This window comes from Littorina saxatilis, linkage group LG12 (genome assembly GCF_037325665.1).
Source record: "Littorina saxatilis isolate snail1 linkage group LG12, US_GU_Lsax_2.0, whole genome shotgun sequence".
Classification (NCBI taxonomy): Eukaryota; Metazoa; Mollusca; class Gastropoda; order Littorinimorpha; family Littorinidae; genus Littorina; species Littorina saxatilis.
In genome coordinates, this window is record NC_090256.1 from 67,012,088 (window position 1) to 67,020,191 (window position 8,104).

The 8,104-nt window shown below is 37.8% G+C and overlaps 1 long non-coding RNA gene across 1 annotated transcript in view; it reads right to left on the minus strand.

The window, feature by feature from the left end:
• The window catches only part of LOC138982613 (uncharacterized), an 8,305-nt gene extending 2,781 nt beyond the window's left edge, over window positions 1-5,524 (minus strand). The window contains exon 1 of the long non-coding RNA XR_011460901.1: window positions 5,341-5,524. This is a non-coding gene — a long non-coding RNA (uncharacterized lncRNA). The remainder of the gene's footprint in view (window positions 1-5,340) is intronic.
• Window positions 5,525-8,104: the final 2,580 nt, after the last annotated feature.

Below are 8,104 nucleotides of genomic sequence, written 5' to 3' on the forward strand. Positions count from 1 at the left end.
TTTTTTTTTTTTTTTTTTTTTTTTTTTATTATTCTTTTTTCTTTTCCAGACAATATATCATAAAACAGATCACAAACAGTCTACATAGGGTAACGAAAATAGCAAATATCCAGTTGAGGCCATCTCAACCATATCACTTACATACACACATATAAACAGACAGTACAAAAAGGATAGAGAGAAAAGAGAGAAGAAGAAAGAAGAGTGACAGAAGAGAGTAAGGATCAGGGAAAGAAGAGGAAGAGGATAGCGAGCGGTGACCAGGCTAAAAAAATAAAAAAATAAAAAAAATAAAAAAACATAAAATCATTCAATCGCATGCCTGTACAGATTCCAGTTTCTGTTGAAAGAAGTTAACTCATTGTTAACCAATGCATTGTGCTTCTCTGCCAAAAATCTTTGTTTTAGAGTTAAAACAAGAACCTGAAAATGGGGGCCGGTCGCACGTATTTTAGATGTATAAATGTGGTATTTTGCGATTAGAAGGAACAGATCAAAGGTTTTGTCCGTCACACAGTTTGTTTGGTAGCCACAGATAATAAGTTGCTTATACAGTCTAACATTAGTACAATGTACAAAATTGTCTCGCATCCACTGAAGGAAATCATTCCAAAAGGCCTGTGTTTTTGTACAGTCCCAAAAAAGATGTTCTAGCGTTTCCTCCTGCTGTCCGCAGAAAGTACAAATAGGAGATTCAACAATTTTTCTCAGATGCAAAAAACGCTGGGTGGGTATAATTCTATATATCAGTCTATACTGAAACCATCTGAGACGTACGTCCTCAGTTGTTCTTTTAATTTTTAGAAAAACCTTATTGACATCTACATTACAGTTCAGTGCAGCTGTCCACTTTTCAATACATTTCAGAGGATCAGTATTCTTAATCAAATATCCATAGACATGTTTAGAACCACCACTGGCCAAGCACTGCCAGACACATGGGTCACTTACCACAAAGTTATCACAAAAGTCAATTTCTAGCTTACATTGATACTTCTTAACAGCCCGTACTATTCCTTGATATAACAAAAAATTAACAGTCACATTTGGGTATTTTCTGCTAAATTCATCATAGGTCAAAAATCCATCTTCCTTCAGCAAGTGACCAACAGAAACAATACCACAATGTGCCCAGCTTCTAAGAAACAACACCTTCTTGTCTCTGCATATATTGATATTATAAAAAAGACATTCAGATACAAAGTCATGAAAAGAAGATGGAATACATTTGTTACACACTTTTTTATAATGTTTAAAAACATCAACCCAAAAAGGATTAACAATTCTTTGCATCAGTACATTTGCAAACTCGCCCCCACGTTGTTTCACAACTCGGACAGCAGGACATAATGCATAGAGAATTTGTGTAATTTTTCCATCATCATGTAAAACTTTCATTAGCCAGTTTATCTTCAATGACGATAGAAAAACTCTCACGTTAACCATTTTAAGTCCCCCCTCTTCATATGCCTGATACATGGAGGTTCTTTTAATTTTGTCAATTTTCCCGTCCCAAACAAAATTAAACAGTAGTTTCTGTAGATTAGCTAGAAAATCCTCATCTGGGTCCGGCAAATTCATAAATAGGTAGGTAAGTTTGGACAATGCCAAAGTCTTAATGACTGTTATTTTTCCGAAAGGGGTTAAATTCCTTCTGGACCACGAGTTGAAAATTCTCTTAATCTCCACAAACTTGTTTTCATAGTTTATTGGAACAATTTCCTCGATGTTTGTCGAAAACCAGATACCCAAAACCCTGAAAACAGTGGGATTCCAAACAAAGTTGTGTTCTGGCATAAACTTAACGTTAGAATTTTTAGAGGCTCCTATCCACACTGCTGACGACTTATCATAGTTAATAACTAGACCTGACAAAGAAGCAAATGTCTGTAGTGTTTCTACACATGCACAAAAAGAATCTTTGGTACCATCAAGAAAAAAAGTAGTGTCATCCGCATATTGTGACAATAAAATTTCGACATCAAAAAAGTTCAGTCCCTTTATTTTTGGATTCTGACGCATCATTATTGCCATAATTTCGGCACAAATTAGAAAAATATAAGGAGACAAAGGGTCCCCTTGACGGGTTCCTCTCTCCAGATTAAACCACTCTGAATATTGTCCGTTTACTGCTACACATGATTTACTATTTCTGTAAAAAGTTAATATCCACTTTTTTATATCATTTCCGAAGTTAAATTTATTCAGTGCTTTTTGTATAAACGACCATGCAATGCTATCGAAAGCTTTTTCAAAGTCTACCATTAACAGAAGGCCATCAGCTTGTCGTTCATTAGCATAAATAATAGAATCATAGAGTAAACGAATATTTTCGCCTATATTCCTACCTTGCATAAACCCTTTTTGATCTTCATGAATTATGGTTGGGAGAACACGTTTCAGCCTTTCAGCAATGCAGGTGGAAGCTATTTTGTAGACAGTATTTAAAAGAGTAATAGGACGCCAATTTTTTAGAAACCTTTTATCTTTCCCTTCTTTGGGTATGCAGGTGATCACTCCTTGACGTTGTGTTACCGACATTTCACCTTTTCTAAAGCCTTCATTAATTGAACGAAGCAAGAAAGCACCTAGATCAATAAAGAAAATTTTAAAAAATTCTGCTGAATATCCATCCGATCCAGGGCTTTTATCGTTTTTAAGTTGTTTTACTGCTTTGACTAATTCTTCTTTACAAATAATACCTTCAAGTCCATCACGTTCTTCATCAGTCAAAACAGGATGTTCTAAGTTATTAGGAATGTCTTCATTCGTTATATTATGTTCCCTTGAAGCATACAACTGTGCATAGAAGGATTTAACTTCTTTAGTAATCTCATCACTGTCACATAAAAGTTCGCCATTGTCCTTTTCAATAAAACACATAGCCTTTTTGACAAAGTTTCTTTTTTCAAGACTACAGAAATATTTAGAATTTTTTTCACCATCTGCAATCCATTTTGCTCTTGATCTAACAATCAACCCGTCTACTTTTTTCTGTCTTAACTGAGACAACTCTTGCCGCTTCTGTTCCAAAATAGTTACATTCTCATCATTTAGATTACTTTCTAAAACCTTAATCTCATCCATCAGATCGGTCTCCCTTCTGCAATTTTCTCTCTTTTTCTGCGCTGCAAACGACATAGTTTTACTTCTTATCTCTAAAAGTAACATTTCGAAAAATAATTGATCGTCAATAGTTAACTGTAACTCCTCATCATCAATCTCTGCAATGTTAACTGTATCATACACGAGAACAGCATACTGCTTTTTAACCTCTAAAATACATTCCTTAACTAAGCGAACATACTCAATATCTTTTAATAAACCATTATTAAATTTCCAAAAGGATCTATGCCTTTTAACAACATCAGTTTTAAAGCTCAGAGATACAACAGAATGATCTGAGCAATATCCAGGTGAGATATTAACATCATCCACAACAAGACCAAGTTGTTCAGAGACAGCAAAATAATCAAGCCGGCTTCTCTGTGTGCTATTAGTTCTTCTCCAAGTATACTTTCTCACATCACCATGAATAGCTCTAAAAATGTCAACAACATCATGCTGTTCAAAAAAATCAGTTATTTCTTTTCTACTCCTATTTCTATACACATTGCTTGGATTGCTAGAGTCCATTTTTGGATTCAAAGGAACATTCCAATCTCCCCCCATTACTAACAGTTCATTATCTAACAAAATAACACTGTTAAACAGATCAAGAAAAAACTCAGGATGATCTCCACTACTGGGACCATAGACATTCACCACTGTCATGCGTTTATTTAGAAGTTCAATATCTAACAAAATGTACCGCCCCGATTCATCTTTTATGGTATTGTGTAATTTGTATTCAAAATTATTTTTAAACAATATCGCTACTCCCCTACTAGCTGAACTATCCCCGTTAACTACAACATCAAATCCCCACAGTGATCGGATGAAATTTTCATTTTCTGTTTTCCAATGTGTTTCTTGCAACATAAAGATATTATTATCAGAACTTCTCAAAAAGTCAAATAAGTCTTTTCTTTTCTTATAATCATTTAGTCCATTTACATTAAAAGTGCAGATCCTCAGTTTTTCACAATTGCTTGCCATCATATTTCATAATCGGGTATAGCCAACAGTTACAGAGAATATTTACAGGAAAAACAAAAAGCAAAGACAGTATACTCCTGCACTCACATAAAAAAAATAGAGCATACACGCTATGTAATGCACTTCTGCAAACACAACCCTGTAATAGATTAAACCAGCAGTCAGCATACAAACACACACATGAATGATTTGACCTAGTAAGCAAATAATGTGTAAACTTGCACTCACACAGATCTAAAAAAACAAACAAGTCAAATATAAGCACAGCACTGCAACAGAAATAAACCATGATCAGAGTGTACATGCACACCTAAATATTCAGACCTGGACAACAAGTAATGTAGACATTTGCCCATATGCTCTAAGGAAAAGTCACACCTGCTATACACACATTCACAGAAGCAAGTCTGCAGCAGAAGTAGGCCTTGATAAAGAGACAAGAGCACACCAAAATAAGCAGACATAATAAGTGGGTCAGGTACACATTTGGACCTACACAGATCAGATAAACCAAACAAGTTGTATACACCATCACAAACATAACCCTGCAACAGAAGTACACCATGGTAAAGATAAGCAAACAAAAGCACACACACATATCCAGGCATAAATGACATGTCAGGTACACATTTGCACCTACACAAATCAAAAATAGCAAACAAGCCATGCACACACCCACCAACATAACCCTGCAGCAGCTTTGGGCAACAATCAGCATACCACTGGCAGTATTCACATAGATAGGCAGATATGCATGCACATGCAGCAAACAGATATTGAACACACTTGCACTTACACAAATATGGCAAAACATTTAACCACACACAAACATCCCCATGAAGTAGATGTAATCCACAGTCAGGATATAAATGTACGCATGAATATTCAAATACAGGACACATGTCATGTACACACTCACCAGCAGAGTGCAAAAACAAATTCGTGCACAAGACCCCAATCAGAAATTCGGCAATCAAATCCATCTTCTGAACATGCGGGGAGAAAGAATCAACATAAAAGGCGGAATATACACATGACAACAGTTGAGTAACACACATGTAGGCCTAACTTGGTCGCACCTGGTCACCATAGAGAAAAAGGAAAGTATAAGAAGCCAATACAGTGACAGAAAGAGGCACACTGACAGTGACAGAAAGAGGGAAAAGAGAGAATGGCAGGGGAAAACAGCTGACAGACACAAAAACAGGGACATGTAAAACACATGGAGAAAAAAGAACATACTTTCCGGATAGAGCTATCACACCTCCATCTTGAAAAATCGTGCAAATCCGTAAACAGACACATTATGTAACACACACACAAAAAAACCAGATTCATTGTAAATCCAACGTTCCGCGGCCGAGTGAAACTGACACGCATAGGCTAGGCCTACACAGGATGCAGCGAACGTTTATCATTGGCTAAGACTGTCACATGGTATGAGTGTTTACATACACGCTGCAGCACACGTTTGTGATCAATTGTCCTGTTTGTCTGGTGTTTTGTCTTTGCTTCCTTGTTTTGCACTGTCTGATTGTTTCTTCTGTTCAATTTCTTTCTTTTTACGTTGCTGGAAACGGCGCTGGGCTGGAGCAGAAGCAGCGGCTGGGTCATTCTCAGGGATGGGAGGTAGTCTGCTCAGGTCTGCAACACGTTCAACACGGTGGACTGCGCCGGCCGCGTCTTTAGCGAAGATGGAACCCTCTGAGGTCCAGGCCTAAGTGTTTGTAGTGCGATTCAGAAAAAACAACTACGGGACAGATCTTTATGAAACTTTGCAAACAAGTTTTCTGACCCCCACCCCTTCGCCCGGATTCAAACACTTGGGTCAGTGTTCTACCAACTGACCTGCTGGGCTCACAAATGATTTGTTTCTTAATTTTTGTCAGCCACGATATGGGGGTGGGGATGGGGCGGGAAACATTTTTGAGTAAGAAAAGAAGGAAACACTTTTTTAAAAATATTTTTAAGGGTATTGTATACAGTGAACTTTGCTGTGTTCCCATTTTGTTCTGATTTGAGATGACATTTTTGTGTTATGACGTTTTTACCACTAAATGAAAACAGTCTCGTTTTCTTCGCGTCCTCGATTTACACTCTTGATTTATAAATACTGACACTCCTCTTACAAACTCTTTGATCCACCCTGGTGTGTGTGTGTGTGTGTGTGTGTGTGTGTGTGTGTGTGTGTGTGTGTGCGCTTGTGATCAGTGGTGGACGGGGAGGGGGGCGAAGGGGAGGGGGGGCGAAGGGGGGGGGGGGGGGTGGTAGGGGGTATCGGTGCACTAAGGGCACTAAGTGTTTGGGTGTATGTGTTTGTATTCCGATTCAGAGAAAACTACGATACAGATTTTTATGAAACTTTGCACACTTCGCCCTACCAACTGACCTACTTGACTCCAAAATGAATTTTTTCATCATTTTTGTCAGTCAAGATATGGGAGTGGGGGTGGTGCGGGGATAATTGTGGTGTAAGCAATAAGGAAACACCCTATGGTTTTCTTAGGTATAGTAACGGTATATATAGTGAACTAAGCTGTGTTCAAATTTGGTTATGATCTGTCGAGCAAATTTTGTGTTATAACGTTTTTACCACTAAATGAGTGATAATTGTATGTGTACGCCCTCGACAATCATCGATGATTTTCGGCATGCACAGTGATAAGTAGTGTATTATGATTAAGTGATACTCTCCATTCTTTTATCTACACAAAGGAATGTTTTACTTGTATTTTCTAAAGATAAAAATATCAGTTAGGATAACGTTACGAATCACAGTGTTTTCTGTAAGGTCATATTTGCCCACCCGGTACCCCCCACCCCCGAAAAAAAATTATTAAAAGAAAGTGAATAGGGAAACAACGTTTTCACTGGCTACATCTTTGGACATATCTATAGCTCAGAGAAACATGTGCTCAAAATGTGTAATGGATCTCACGAGCGATTTTTTTCTGGGGGTGAGGAGGGGTGGGGGTTGGGGGAGGGGGGGGGGAAGGGCGTATGACCCTTGATCGGTCTCGGGCGCTTGGCGATCTCGATTTACACTCTTGAATTCTAAGAACACCCCCCTTACAAACTAACTGATCCACCCTGGTGTGTGTGTATCTTATACGTTATTTGCGTGTTTGACCAAAATATGACATTTTACACAGATCGAGACAGTCATTGTTCTCCGAGACCGCGCTAGCGGTCGAGGTGAACAATGACTGTCGAGATCTGTGTAAAATGTCATATTTTGGTCAAACACGCAAATAACATTTATGTATCGATCGAATTCCTTTCAGGTACTATGACTTTGTTGTTGTTTTGACGATTGAACGAGCACACAAACACATGCATGCAATCCACATGCAATCAAACACACTAGCTTCATATTTGGGCGTTTCAGGTTGACCGAAACTTCAAAGGAACTACAAAACACACGTCATGTACTCACTTTGTTGTTGTTTTGACATTGAACAGCACACACACATGCAATCAAACACATGACGTGTTTTTTTTTTTAGTTCCTTTGAAGTTTCGGTCAACCTGAAAAGCCAAATTATAAAGTTTTGTCGGCCTCTGACGTCACATGACTCAAAGAAGGGAAATCCAATCTCCAATCGATACATATATATGAGGCTTTGCCAAAAGGTGCTGGGGGGGTGCTTGGACATTTGTGACAAACTAAACCTTTTCAGTTGATTTTTTTTGGTGTTTTAAGTGATACATTAGTCTTTGATGAACACATTTGTGTAATAAAAGAATGGTTTGTGCATTTGGGAAATGTGTACGGTTTGATAATATGCCATAAAACGCCAATTTTGAGAAAAGCCACATGTGCAACAAAACTGACCACAGAAGCCATTAATATCATTTCATACAACTGGTAATGATTTATTTCTAGTAAACAGACCCTGCAGAAGCATTATCAGTCTTTAAAAGTACATTTGGAGCCAAATCTTGAATGCAGTGTCACGTAATGTCGCAAAACGCTCAAACATCATAAAAGTCAAAACTGATACTT